Source organism: Rhipicephalus microplus, chromosome X, assembly GCF_043290135.1.
Source record: "Rhipicephalus microplus isolate Deutch F79 chromosome X, USDA_Rmic, whole genome shotgun sequence".
In the NCBI taxonomy this organism is placed as follows: Eukaryota; Metazoa; Arthropoda; class Arachnida; order Ixodida; family Ixodidae; genus Rhipicephalus; species Rhipicephalus microplus.
The window spans coordinates 213,245,257-213,260,341 of record NC_134710.1 but is presented as its reverse complement, the minus strand read 5'-3'; the positions used below and the strand labels follow the sequence as shown (position 1 = coordinate 213,260,341).

Sequence of the window (15,085 nt, the reverse complement as noted above, 5' to 3'; positions counted from 1 at the left end):
GCAGCAGTTACCCAATGAGTGTTTTGAAAAGGCTCTGAAAGGCCGCTCTTCTAGCTTTCGCTCTGACTATGCCGTGCTTTCTGCGCAGGCATGGCGATTTTTTTTTTCTTTTCATGAATCAAACAGAAACAAACAAGCAGCATTTTATTCTGTTTCTTGATGCATGGAAGGTTCTTTATTTAGTGCAGCTAGTTCAATTACTAGTGATTAATTGTAGGCGGTAAACCGCTGACGTAATGGGGATCTTTTTGCGAATATCCTATCGTAGCGCACGTGTGCTCATGCATTTACCTTAATTTCTTGGTAAGTAGAGCATCTTTCTTGGTAATAATGTCGTTTTAGACGCTGTCATACATTGACCTTTCACTCTGACATAAACTGTTCTTTGACTTTAGTGACCCTTTAGCCTATCAGCAATAAGACACCAAAAAATTTGGCTTGACTTGGCTGCCGCCACAACGTGATCCGCGAAGAGCGCTAGCAGCGAGGTTGCCATATCAAAGGTTCGCTCACTTGCCGCTTTCACACAAACTAGCTGCACGCGCGGTGTTCGATATTGGTACAGCGACTTGGATGACTAGACACGCCCGGAACACCTTTTGCACACCGATGCACGTAAAGATGGAATCAGACTTGTCTAGTCAAGCACCTCCAGCCGGCCACTCCCGCTGCCGTTAAATTTTTTCAGAAATATGTAAGAGATACCAAACATGATTTGACTGCATGTTAGGAACTTGTGCTATAATGTAAGCATCAATGTATGCATGTAGAACGTGAGGGAGCTGCGGCCAACAACAGTGCGGATAGGCACGCGCTCCGCTGCTTTACGAGTGCGATTCCATCTGTACAGCACGAACAATGCATATGAATGGACCTGCAAAATGGCACGACGATGGTGTCACCACCATGCAATCAAAGCTCAGTGCATATCCTTATATGGCCGCTTTACAAAGTGAAGCGCTTTTCGCACAGTCTGTTCGTGCAGAGAGTAAAGGGTAGAAGGGTATACCAGCCATTTTCAATGCCTGCGAAAATAGCGCGCGTGCGCCAGCGATCACACCCATAATTTCATACAACGCACCCGCCCCCCTTCCACCAACCCTTCTTGCGTTGGGGACGGGCGGCGCATTCCTCGCTACTTGAGAAACAATAAGTGCTATAGGCCAGGCACGCGGGGTGATGTTATCGCATCCGCCCTTAGCGCAAAACAGATAGGTCGGCTCTTTTATGAGGTTGAGCTCCTCTTACTATAACCTTGTCCTGCGTCAGGCGTAACCGGCAGTATCACGTGAACAGTAATATATATGGCGCTGTCTCCTCACCATTTCTCATCTCATTTGCTAGATGGCGTTCGTCCAATAAATGTGTGTGTGCAATAAGACGAACAGATGCACGGACGATTCGCCCCACTCATCCTCATTAACTGCGTGGATATACTGTTATTTTTTATCTATCCTTTAGTTGTGTTCGTCGCCCCCACTCACGCACTTTTACCTGAGAATAAAACCCATTTATATATTTATTGAAGATACCTCAAGGACCCTGTACACACGACTTTACACGAGAGTGGGAGATGCCAACAAGTTAGTATTTACAAAATGTGACTCAAGGAAATTCTTGAAATGAGCATGGTTGATGTGAAGGACGATGTCTGAGGGAAGATTGTTCCAGTCGATCGCAGTCGTCAAGAAGAATGATTGAAAATGCATGGCAGTGAGCGTTTGGGAGGGTATAGGCGTCTTTATCATGCCAAAAGCATTGAGAGATGGATGGATGGGAGAAAATATTACGCAGAACATGAAAAACTTATGAAAGAGTGAAAGCCTTGCAATTCAGCGACGCATCTGCAAAATAGGCAGACCTGCCTTTTTTTAGGTTAGTTACACTAGTAATGTCAGAATAATCAAAATAAATCTAATGGCTCCATTGTGCATTAATTCTATAAGATCGGTTAAAACGCATTCAGGGAAATCCCAGACAGAACAAGCATCTAAACTCAAATTTGTGTCGGATTATTGTTTCATAAGCTATACAGTATTTTCAATTTCGCTGAAGGAGATGCATGTGTTAAATTTCGCTCAAGATAGCCTAAAGCACGGCTGGCGGCATTAGTAACATTAGTTACGTGAGTGGCCCAATTGAGGTCGTACCAGACTACGCAGCACTAGGTTCAGAGGAAATGACGCTGCCGCTAAGCGAATATTTGAATGCCTTGTACTCATGCCGTCTACTACACAAAACCAGGGATGTTTTGTGAGTAATCACTACCATCAACCAGTCACTTCACCATTTATCTGATTTTCGTTAGTTGTTTTGGAGCGCTAAGTTATCGATGATGTTGATGATCGAGCGATGAATGACAAAGTCATCAACGAAATGGCATATGTTTGAAGAAATGTTGCTGGCCAGGTAGTTGAACTAAATGAGGAAAAGGAGTGGACCCGAAACAGTACTTGAGGTACACCGGATAAGACAGGGGATAAAGTCGATGTTGAATTATTTGCATGCAAAAATTGCTGTCGGTTAGTGAGGAACTTATTAATGTGAACGAAAGCAAGGGAATGTAAGTTAGGTCAGGAAAGTTTAATTATTAGGCGTTTATGTGGCACCTTATCGAAAACGTTTTTCGAAAGCAATGAAAAGGGCATCTATGGGTATGTTTTGATCAAGGCCGACATGAATATTGTGGAGAAATAATGCAAGTTGGGTTTCGCAGGAAAAGAAGTTTTCGAAGCGCATGTTGACCTCGATTTTACAAGCTCAAAAAATTTAGAAAATTGACAGTATGGGTATAGATCCTATTTTCTATAATTTCCGACCAGATACTGATTAGAGATATTAGGCGGTAGCTCAAGGGACCTGTCTTAGGCACTGAAACAATCTTACCGAATTTCCAATCATGCGCCAGAATGCTGGAAAACAATGACTGTTGAAATATATGAGACAGGATAACACCAGTTATGCACGGTATTGTTTAACACTTCGCAGTTGATAACATTGGGCTTAGCCATAGCCTCCTTTATTTTCTGTGCCCGCGCAGTCAGTCCGCCGGGCCCGTTCGGCCGCCTCCCGCATCCTCCTCTCTTTTTGCGTCTGCTGTCCGCCAGGGGCGCTCGCATCCCAGAATCGAGTCGGCGCATTCAGCCGCGGCGACGCATCTCCAAGAAACCTTTGTTCGTGTCGCATACGTTTGCAACACCAATTATTTACGACCAAAACGGTACGTAGTACTTTCAGCAAGTATAATTTTAACTGTTGCTTCATTGTGTTGCGTGAGCAGATGACACGCGGCATTAACTGAGTGCGTATAAACAAACAACGTCGTTTGTACCCCGCGTTTGCACGGCCGTTGTCAAGCGCGGCTATCATTTTTCGCGCTTCTTTCTGGCAATACTTTTCCGTGCACCTATCTTCGCAGCGTAGTACTTTCAGCAAGTATGATGTTTAACTGTTGCTTCATTGTGTTGCGTGAACAGATGACACGCGACAATAAGTGAGTGCGTGTAAACAAATAACGTCGTTTGCACCTCGTGTTTGCAGGGCCGGTTTCATGCTTTGCTATCATTTTTCGCGCTTCTTTCTCGTGAGGCTTTTCCGCGCACCTATCAGCGAATTTCGCTAAGTAATCTGGAATGTTAGTTTACGGTTTCTCTCGTTTCTGTCCCGTGCAGCGGCCTACGCACACAAGTCTCCGTGGTTCATTCGGCTGTGATGACCCGCGTCAGGTGCGATGGCGTACTGTTGCGTGCCCGGTTGCAAGTCTTCAAGCAAAAAGAAGGAAGTAGGAATTTCATTCCACGAAATTCCAAGCGACGAGGAGTTGCGGCAAAAGTGGATAAAAGTCATTTCACGAGACAACTGGACGCCGAACACCACTTCCTGCTACTCAACCGTGTGCAGTCGTCATTTCGCTGCTTCTGATTTCAAGCAAGGATGTAAAACACGAAGGCTTATGAAAGGTGTGGTGCCTAGCGTATTCGAAGAATATCCGCGCTACTTGCAGCCTTCGACAAAAGCCCCGAAAAGTGACGCGGCGACCAGTCATTGCTGTGCAGGCTGCGGAACATTTCCCGAGAGAAGCGTTAATAGCGCTATCAGAGAACCTGAGCGAGGGCAACGAATTAATACGCAATAAACAAGTTTCTCTACCGTTTCCTTGAAGGTATGGTGTTCTGTTCAATGTGCTATCTTGCGTACTTATTCTTTCTCTCTTGCATATGTTCTCTCCTAAATATTTGAGTGGCACACGGGAGTGGTATCACACTTTTGTTTTTTAAGCTTGCCGCGCTTACAAACGCACAACGAAGGACCTATCCGTCAGTGCCGGCGGTAGCACCGGAGTCAGTGAACAGGCTCTGCCGGTTCTGGGAAGGCAGCGCCGCCTGGTGGTGCTTGCGGGAACTCAGCCTGACGGTCGGCTCCCTTTGATCCCGGCGGCAAAGCGCAGGCACAGAAAATAAAGGAGGCTATGGCTTAGCAGATGATGCGGGCGGGGGGCGGAGAATAAGATTGGGACATTACACAAAACATGATGACCAGAGGCGTAGCCAAGGGGGACACATCAAGAACGTGCCCCCCCCCCTCAAATGCTTTTCACCATAGGATCATCATCATCATCCTGACTACGCCCACTGCAGGAGAAAGGCCTCTCTCATGCTCTGCAAGTCAACCAGGTCCTGCCAGTCAACTAGGTCCTGCCAGTCACCTAGGTTCTGCCATGTTCTGCCAGTCAACTAGGTGCCCAGCTTGTCGTGATGCGCCGACGCGCGTCTATCTCTCACACGTACTTCGCCCCGCGAATGGCGGAGGGGGGGGGGGGGGGGGTAGATGCTTGTGTGCGCGTGCGCTTATGGTGGGGAGAATCGCGCGTCTTCGACTTTGACAATTGCGTTTAGTTGCCTGGCGCACAAAGATCACTTTGCTCGCTGGACAGGCACCGTTTGTGAAAAGAGAGAGCTTTTCAAACACAGCGAAGTAACAACTGGGCACTTGTTAGTTTGCACTCATATCTGTACCATATATTACTTTTCGTGCCTTTTTTTGTTAAACAGCGCATTAAGTGTCCAGCGGTAAACGTTGATTCACTCTCGTCCTGTGTATGTTGTTTTCCGGCGTCATTTGTGCGTGAGCAGCGCGCTGCACCTTTCGATCTGCTTGCCGTTCTCAGCGTTACATTCAAAGTTGTTGCTATCGCATTCATTGCTTTGCCCTTGCAAAGTAACTGTGATTTTTCTTAATTTCGAACAACCGTGTCGACACCACCGAGGCGATGTAAGATTAGACACTGATGGAAACTCTCCGACACCAGGGTGACGACGGATGTTCGGAGGTCGTCTTGTCACGCGCTCCCGTCTTACGCCGCGAGTTTACATTCTGGTGTATTTCGCGATTAGCCGATTTGTCCTGGTGACACGAGGGCACGTTGAATGCAATGCAATGAACGCAATAGCAGAAAATTATGATGGTATAAGAAGTAAGGCTGGCAGCCAACTCTTTTGGATCCGATATCACGGAACTCCTACAAAACGCTGGTGTGGACAAATACGGCCGCTCTAGAAAGAAGTGCTCGTTTCACATGGCCCCTTCGCGTTTAAACCGCACAGATACTCGCCGAGATAGCAAGCGCACCAGCGATTGCAACCGCCCTTAAAATCCAAGTTCATTATTGCTACTCGAGAGACCCCCCCCTCTCCCCTCGTTGTTGCATGCTCGCCCAAGACGCGTGGTTTCCTTTCTGTTTGAGCATTCGACGGCAGTTCTAACACGCGGGAGATCTGTCCTATGCACTTCCCAGGTGACAGGGATAGGCAGACTCATTTGATCTCTGCTTCAGCAGCGCACGCGCGCTTTTACCTGATGGTGAAAGCTAAGCTGCGCGAGGGCATGTTATCGATTTGAACTTGTTACCGAGCATGGCGGCGACGGCAAAAACCGAGATTATTCATATAATTGCTATCGCAATAATAAGGTATTTTTTTACTGTAAAATAAGTGTTTTGGGTTAGCTCTGCCTTCAGTTGTCCTTTTGTTCAATTTGCGCGTTTCTTTTTAGAATTTTCATATCGAACATGCATATAACGAAATTCTTTTTATATCGGATTTTTCGGGGAATTTATCGATTTCGTTATATCCAGGTTTAACTGTAAATGCAACTTGCTTTTACCCCAGGATTTGAAGTTAGTTGTTTCAGATTACTCCAAAATGAAAAATTTTGCTGCTCGAGAGCCCTCGCTACTCACCTGGTGAGGGGCCTTTTAAGGTGAAAAAATCATGAACACGTGGTGGTGCCACTGAAGCCCATGTTTTGGCAAGTGGACTTTCTTCCTTCAAGGCTGCGTTGAAGAATATCCCCTTTATGCTTGCTTGGATCAGTTACTCCACCCCCTACATTCCAGTTTACTGTGCACAGTTATTTTTTCCAAATTTCCTTAATATTGTGAGGAACCGGTTTATTCAGCCGGGCTCGAGCTAAATCACACTGGTGATGATATTTACAGATGATGAAGATGTACAGGTGATGATGATATCTAAAGAGAATGAAGAGTCATTCGCTTGTTGCGCTCCCACTAATCCCCCGCGCATTTGAAAGCGGCCACCTGGTCGCTTGACAGTATTATGAAATGCGTCGCACATAAGGCTTTAAACAAGATACGTGCACTATCTCTGTTCCTCGGCAACGATGATCAGGATTAGCGCTAATAGGAGAAACGTGGTAATTGACAGGAGATGTGTAGTGGAGTCCATAGAAGAACTTCGTCACCAGGGGAAAAACTCGCAACACGGCGAGACGTGTCGTAGCGAGATTTTCGAGTGTCTTTAGGGAGGCCGGTGTTAACACGGACCTGGTGACGGCAGTGTGGGAGATCAAATAAAAACTTTTCAGAGAAAGGAGTCGTCGAGGGTGCAGGGGTCGAAAGAAAAGAGACATCCCGAGCGAAACTCGGCGAGCGACCATGGACGAGAAAAAATGTAGAAAAGCTGGCAGTGCGTTGAGCAGCCGTATTATGGGCGAATGTCACGAAGAGTTGAATCGCATCCCAGTTCGTTAGGTTGGGGTGAATGTACATGGCGATCATGTCCGATAGGGTCCGATGAAAGTGTTCAGTCAATCCGTTGGTCTGCAGGTGGTAGCTAGAAGTGGTCTTGTGAACAGTGTTCGAGGCGCGCAAGAGTTGCTCGACAATGGAAGATTGGAAGACTTTGCCACGATCACTGAAGAGAATGCGTGGAGCTCCATGACGCAAAAAGATGTGGCGAAGAAAGAAATTGGCAATCTCAGTGGCAGTCCCAGATGGTATAGAAGCTGTTTCTGCGTAGCGGGTAAGGTGGTCGACGGCCATGACAATCCAGCGATTCCCATTGGATGATATAGGAAGAGTAGGAAGAGAGCCATACAAGTCGATTCCAACGACTTCAAAAGGCGAGGCGGGACAAGGAAGAGGTTGCATTAAGCCAGCCGAAGCAGTTGTCGGTCGTTTTCGCCATTGGCAATGACACATGAGGCAACGTACTTAGCGACAGGCCAAAACAACGACTTTGTATTTTGTAGTAAGTCTTGTGATAGCCTGGATGGGCGGCGGTGGGATCATCATGAAAGGCTTCCAGAACTTCACGTTGCAGAGAACATGGGATGACGAGTACCCACTTGTTGCCATCAATGTAGAGATATAAAGCACCACCGACAAGCTTAAGTTGTTTAAGTTGTCGACGGAGTCTTGCGTTTTGAGGAGTAGTAGAGCCGGTCAAGCGGTCAAAGATGGTGCGGCAGTATGGGTCGACACGTCGTTGTGAAACAAGGATGGATAAGATTGCAGGTGATGAACTTAGCGCTGCGATTGGAGAGATGCTGTCATTTTGGAGTATCGATGATGAGTGGCTTCCGCTGGCCAAAGGACAGCGCGATAGAACATCAGCATCTGCTTCTTCCCAGATCTGTAAGCGACATCGAAATCATACTCCTGCAAGCGAAGCGCCCAGCGACCGAGGCGTCCTGATAAGTTTTTCAGCGTTGAAAGCCAGCATAGGGCGTTATGGTCGGTGACGACGGTAAAATGAGGGCCGCGAAGATATGGTCGGAATCTTTTCAGTGCCCAAACAATAGCAAGGCACTCCTGCTCGGTGATAGTGTAGTTCTTTTCTGGAGCAGAAAGAGCACGACTTGCGTAAGCAGCGACGCGTGAGTTTTTGTCTCGCTGCAAGAGTACCGCACATAGACCATGACTATTTGTGTCGGTGTGAAGGATGGTGGGTGCAGTGGAATCGAAGTGGCACAGTACAGGATCCGACGTGAGGGCTTGCTTCAATGCCGTGAACGCGCTTTCGCAGTCTTCGAACCAAATGAAGGGGACGTTCCTTGCGAGGAGTTGATGAAGCAGAGAGGCAAGTTCCGCGAAGCTACGTATGAAGCGCAGGAAGTAAGAAGATAAGCCAAGAAAGCTGTGCAGGTCCTTTTGACATAGTAGACGAGAAAAATCGAGGATGGCTGCAAGCTTCTCGGGGTCCGGCTGAATTCCTTCTTTGCTGACGAGGTGGCCGAGAACCTTGATTGTCTTGCTAGCAAAGTTACATTTCTTGGTGTTAAGCTGAAGAGCGGATTTTGCAAAGCATGTGAGGACTTCGTCAAGACGATGTAGATGCTGCGATAACATGGATGAAAACACTTCTATGTCATCGAGATAGCACAGACATGTTTTCCATTTCAAACCACGCAATACGCCGTCTATCATGCGCTCGAAGGTGGCAGGCGCATTACAGAGTCCAAAAGGCATCACATTAATCTCGTACAACCCATCTGGCGTTGAAAAGATGGTGTTCTCTTTATCAAGCTCTGACATTGGTATTTGCCAGTAGCCTGACCTAAGGTCGAGGCCAGAAAAATACTCAGCGCCCTGTAATGAATCCAGTGCATCGTCGATCCGATGGAGAGGATAAACATCCTTGCGCGTTATTTTGTTTAGCGCACGGTAATCGACGCAGATTAGTTCTGTCGGGGAGTCAGACAGGCGGAAGCCATTGTAAATAAACCGAACAGCTAATCTTTAGAATTTCTCAAGATTATTAATATCTTTTTTAGTGCCCGGATCCCAGACTTCAGATGCGTACTCTAAACAAGGTCGGACTATTGTGTTAAAAGCAAGCAGTTTAGTTTTAGGGGGAAAGCTTTTGAGGGTGTGCCTTGGTAACCCTCATTTTCTACTGGCAGAAGAGCAAATCTTTTCAATGTGGCAGGACCAAGTTAAGTTGTTGGTGCTTGTGATGCCAAGATATTTATAACTTTGTGTAAGTGAAATTGGAGTTCCTTTAATACTGTACGAGTAAATTAGGGGTTGTTTTCTGTTAGTAATGTGCATAGATACAGTTTTCTCTGGATTCATGTACCGTAATTACTCTAATCTAACGCGCACCTTTTTTCTGGTTAAGCGAGTTCATAAATCGCATGCGCGTTAGAATCGAGTACGAACAAAAAAATTACGGTCAATCTATTGCCATCGGCAAATCCAAAATGGCCGCCTCCTATGTGCGTCGGCATGGCGCGTCGGCCATTTCAGCCTATGTGTTTCCCATGTGCGGCACTTCGTACGTGTGCTGAGGAGTTCGTCATGTAGTAGTGCATTAGCATCGACGGCGTGGAAGGGCCGACTCCAAAAACTCGAGTGCACCACGATGCCGCTTTTAAAAGAAAAGTCATCGCGTGTGCAGAAACGGGCGGGAATCGGGCGCATCGCGGTCGTTCGGAGTTCCCGAAACGTGCGTGCGGGACCGGCGGAAACAAAAGCAGAAGATTGTCGACAGCAAAGCTTCACGCAAAGGCTTCAGTGAACCACAGCAGGGTCGGTTTCCGCAAATTAAAGAGCTGCTCGGCGAGTATGTGCTTGAGCAGCGAGCGGCACAGGGGCCCCTGACGACAAAACTGCTCCAAGTGCGGGCTATGCAATCTTAGAAAAAGGTCTAATGCGGAGCCAGTTTAAAGCGAGCAGGTGCTGGCTAACTAACTTTATGAAGAGGAAAGGCTTTTCCTTTCGAAGGGGAACATGCATATGCGAAAAGTTTTGCGGTGGACTACGATGAAAAACTTCACAGTTTTCAGAGGTTCGTTCTAAATTTGCGGCGCAACAACGGCTGCCTGCTTGGGCAAATCGGGAATGCCGATCAGACGCCTCTTTATTTCGACATGCCTGGCACCACAACCGTCGAGGAGAAGGGGGCGAAGCAAGTTCGCGTGCTGACATCGGTCCATGGTAAAACTACAGTGATGGCAATGCTCTGTTACACGTCAGATGGGCACAAGCTTCGCCCGTACCTCATATTTAAATGGAACACGCTCCCGAAAGGAGTCGTTTTTTCGAGTGGTGTGGTCGTGCTGGCCAGCGAGAAAAATGGGTGCGCGTTGCAATCGATGTCTTACGTTTTTTTTTTTTTTTTCGCGCTGGAAATCGGGTGCGCGTTACAATCGAGGGCGGGGTAGAATCGAGTAAATACGGTACATGTCCCAGCACTCACACCAGGTATTAAGTGCATCAACACTTTGGTTCAATAACACTTGGTCATCTGTGGATTTAACTGAACTAAACAGAAGACAATCATCGGCAAACAGCCACATTTAAACACCATATTTAGCACAGGATGTAAAATCATTGGTATAGATTAAAATTAGCAGTGGTCCCAGGACGCTACCCTGGGGAACTCCGGAGTTAACGGGAAGAGGATTGAAGTAGGTACCGTTTATATCAACAAACTGTGTGCGAGAAGACAGATACGATGTTATCCGTTTAACAATGGTTGCGGGAACACCAAACAAGTTAAGTTTGTGAATTAATTTGGAGTGAGGCATTTTATCAAATGCCTTGCTGAAGTCAAAAAAGATGATGTCAGTTTGGCCGGATTTACCTAGGACTGAGGAGAAAGAATGTATACAGGAAACTAATTGGGTTGTCGTCGATAGACCTTTATGGAAATCGTACTGGAATGGTGATAGTACATTGCGCTCGTTTAGAAAATTAATCATATAGTTAGAAACTATGTGCTCTAGAAGTTTACAACAAGTGCTAGTAAGAGATATTGGTCTGTAGTTAGACAAAAAAGTGTTATTTCCATTTTTAAGTACCGGAATTATTCGAGCGATGCGCCAGTCTAAAAGAACAATGCCTTCAGATAATGATAAATGAAAGATTACTACAAGGAAGCGGGAAGTGATACAACGTAACGACGTAAAAAATTATTTAGCAGGTTGTCTGGACCACAAGATTTTGTTTTAAGGTTCAGAAGCATGAAAAAGATACCTTCAAACGTTATGAAGTCAGGATCAAATTCTACTGAATTACTGCCAATGGCACTATTAAATGAGCATGGATTGGAAAAAACAGAGCGAAAGTAACGGTTAAATTCTGTGGCCATTTGTTTCTTACCTTGAATAATTTGATCCCCAAGCACAATGCAATCTGTAGTTTTCTGTTGCTTAAATTTATGCGACGCCAAAACTTGGCTGGATCACTCTTAAGGAATTGGGGTAATTTAACAGAATAAAATACGTGTTTGCTAGACCGTATTCTTTCTGAAAGCATTCTTTTTAATTTCTGAATTGGCAATTCTTTTGAGTTATGCTTTCTCATACGCTTTACTTTCCATGCAATTTGAATTATTTCTCTAGTTATCCATGGATTTTTGGGATGTTGGTTTTTAGTTTTGTTAGGAATAAAATTGTCAAGGCAATAGCTACAAAGTGATCGGAAGGTATTCCACAGATAGTTTACATCATCACCAGGAAAGCGATCAAAGGCTACATCAAGATAATCTAGAACTGTCTCATCATAGGCTCTAAAATATGTTTGAACACTTTCTGTTTCTCGTGTATATTGTCAGATCGATTACCAAGACTGAGTGTGATCAGACAGACCATAATAAACAGATACATGTACGTCAGAAAAGAATTTGTCATGAAACAAGATCTAATATAGACGATGTATCATCCTGCCCCCTTGTCGGCACATTCACAGCTTGTTCGAGATTGCATGCCAGCATTAAATAAAAAACATCGTGGTCACTTGAGGATGAAGAACATAGTTTGGACCAATTATTATTGGGTAAATTAAAATGCCCTGTTAATATTAGGTGGCTTCCAGAATATTCAACACAGAAATCATAAATTTCAGAAAAAAGAAATCATCATCTGAAGTCGGAGAGCGGTAGGCCGCTACTAAAATATTAGAATTTCCAAACACGTTCAGTTTCAAACATAAGCTTTCATGGCCATCTATTTGTTTCAAAGGCGTAACCATCACATGACAGCTCAAAATAACGGCAACACCTCCGCAACGCGATGGTCTGTCCCTTCTATACACTTTAAAGTTGCAAGGAACAATTTCAGCATCACTGGCACCTTCGTGCAGCCAAGTTTTAGTCAAGACCATGATGTGAGGAGAGTATGCTAACAATGTGCTCTCTAGTTAAGCAACATTGTTGATAATGCTTCGTGCGTTGATATTAACAAGACACAAGGTTTGATTATGTGGAGGCGGGATTTGTCAGGCGTTTTCCGGGGGCTTAAGTGCCGATGATAAACTTGGACGGGTAATGGTTGGATCTTTTACTCAGCGACTGCTGCTGTCATCTCACATGAACGTGTCGTCATCGATACGGAGTTTATCATGCAAAAGATAGGGTTTCTTGCCGTTAGCCTTATAGTTTTTAGCACTGTCCCACAGCAGTTTACACCTGCAGAGCGTGCAGCAGGAGTAATCCTTGTGGATAAAAACTTCCGTGCCTTTGAGCTTCTTGGCATTCATTAGTACTTCTTGCTTTTCGTTGTAATCTTGTAGGTACAGAATTATGGGACGATTTCCAGTTTCCCTTCCAAGTCTGTGTATACGTCCAATCGGCTTGCACTCAACGCCAAGCTTTTTGCCAAATAGTTCTTTAACAACCTCATTTTTTAGGTGAACTTCCTTTTCATCTATTTTTTCTACAACACTGTACATGACTAAGTTTGAAAGGCGGCTGCGGTCTTCTATATCAACGATCTTTTCTGATGTTCCTACTACGGAAGTCCTTATTTCTTGAAAGCTTGAATCGAACAGATCGATCTTGCTTGTTGTGTCTTCTGTTTCGGTGACCATTTTTTCTAACAGAGAAATTTTTTCGGCCATAACCGCAAGAGAGGATTTCTGGACAGCCTGTTTGCTATTCAAATCGATTACGCTTTTCAAAATTTCACCTTGCTGCGCCAGGATTTCAGTAAGCATCTTTTCTATTTGAGGACTGGGATTCAGCTCTACATCTCCACAAAGCATGTTTCCAAGCATGGAAACAATCATACGCAATACAGATGCACTTATGTGGGCATGGCCCAACAATCGAAAGCCTATTATTAGAATGTACGCAGCTGTGTTTGCTACTAACCTGGATAGCAAAGGGAGCAGACATGGTCAGCATTGCTGTTTTGCTCACTTCGCCATGCCCACTGAAGTGAAAGCGTTGTAGGCCAGGCTTTATAGCCCGCGCTGAGGCTCACGTCACAGGCAGGAGCGCCATGGAGCAGTCGACGGGCAGGAGACTATACAGCACGTGCCTGGGTTCAGGCATGCGCGGTGGTGCGGTAGTCGATGACGAGGCAGGCGAGGGCAGAAATATGGACTTCTGATGACAGACGAACTCGAAGAAAGCGCTACCAAGCAGGATTGCCTGGATAGCAAAGGGAACAGACATGGTCAGCATTGCTGTTTTGCTCACTTCGCCATGTCCAGGTCATGTCTGAGTTTTTGAGATCACTGCACACTTCCTTTCATCCTGCCACAACAATATGCCATACCCAAAATCTTTGCAAATGTATGCAAACAGTCAACTTTGATCTGTGTAATGAATTGTGGTAATAATGCGCAAATTGGCCAATTGGACAAGTTCATGGCCAACCATGGCCATGAACTTGTTGCACTTTGCAATTACATCAAGCAGGTGCACTTTCACCCACCTATCTGTCTGTCACTAGAACATTCTGGTCAAGTACAGTCAAGGTACCAAAAGCAATTAGTTGTACCCACTGAACAAGGCATATTTTGAGATTCTAAATTATTATAAAATTTTAACGTTTTCCTCTTCCACTTCATTGAACTTCTAGTTCCTGGCAATCTGAAATTTGAAGCATCTTGTTCTTCACTGCTGCCCTTTCTCTCATCGCTTCTGTAGCTGCCGTTGTAACCATGATTGCTAATAACTCGGAACTATAAGAATGTGAAAGATCGGTGTGCAAAAATTTTTGCATTTTTTTCTCAGTCAGGTACAGTGATAAGGTGGTCATCACATGCACAGGCACTAATTGGGAACATTGAATTTAAACATTTATTACCTGCAATTTAGAACACAGTTCATGCATAAAAATTTATCACAAGTGGAGATCATCCAGCTGTGTTGTCATGCAAACTGGGTAAAAAAAACTTCAGCAAAGAGCCTTTGGATAATGAGTCACACCAAATAGGACCAACTGAGAACAACTGCACTTTCCAGGATGTGTCTGTCTTTTTTTTTACTGCACAAGCTTCGCTCATGTGAAGTACCTTTGTGCCCCTATTCAGTCTCTGCTATTTTAAGAAGCACACTAGGTATTTATGCATTCCAGGTATTTTTCTACAGGTTAACCACAACTATGGTAGCCACCTATATAAGCCACATTCACACAATGTATGCTATATTCACAGATATTACATGTGTTACGAACAAATTCTCATAAGTATTTCTATAATTTTGATCCGGAATATATTTATATATTTATTTAGCTATTTATTTATGCATTGTACCCCATTGGCCCCAAAAAGCATCGAATAGATGAAGGGGTTATAGAAAATCACAATAAATAAAGCATAAAAAATACTACACGAAAAATTAAATGAAGAAAATTTGTACAATGGAAGAGAAAAGAACAAAACACTACAATATAATGCAGTAAAATACAAAATTAAAAAAAAAACAAATGTCTACATAAAAATTAGGGAATGTACAAACTTCCAAATGCTTATGAAATTTCTCAGGGTCTCTTAATGAAACAATTTCACGAAGAAGATTATGCCAAAGTGCGATGAGGTAAGGCAAAGCAGAAT

General features: G+C 44.8%; 1 protein-coding gene across 1 annotated transcript in view; it reads right to left on the bottom strand.

The window, feature by feature from the left end:
* LOC142775953 (uncharacterized) overlaps positions 1-13,539 on the bottom strand; it is a 96,098-nt gene extending 82,559 nt beyond the window's left edge. Inside the window, exon 1 of the mRNA XM_075878559.1 lies at positions 13,395-13,539. The gene's annotated coding sequence lies outside the window, so the exon portion shown is untranslated. The remainder of the gene's footprint in view (positions 1-13,394) is intronic.
* Between the last annotated feature and the right edge of the window lie 1,546 nt (positions 13,540-15,085).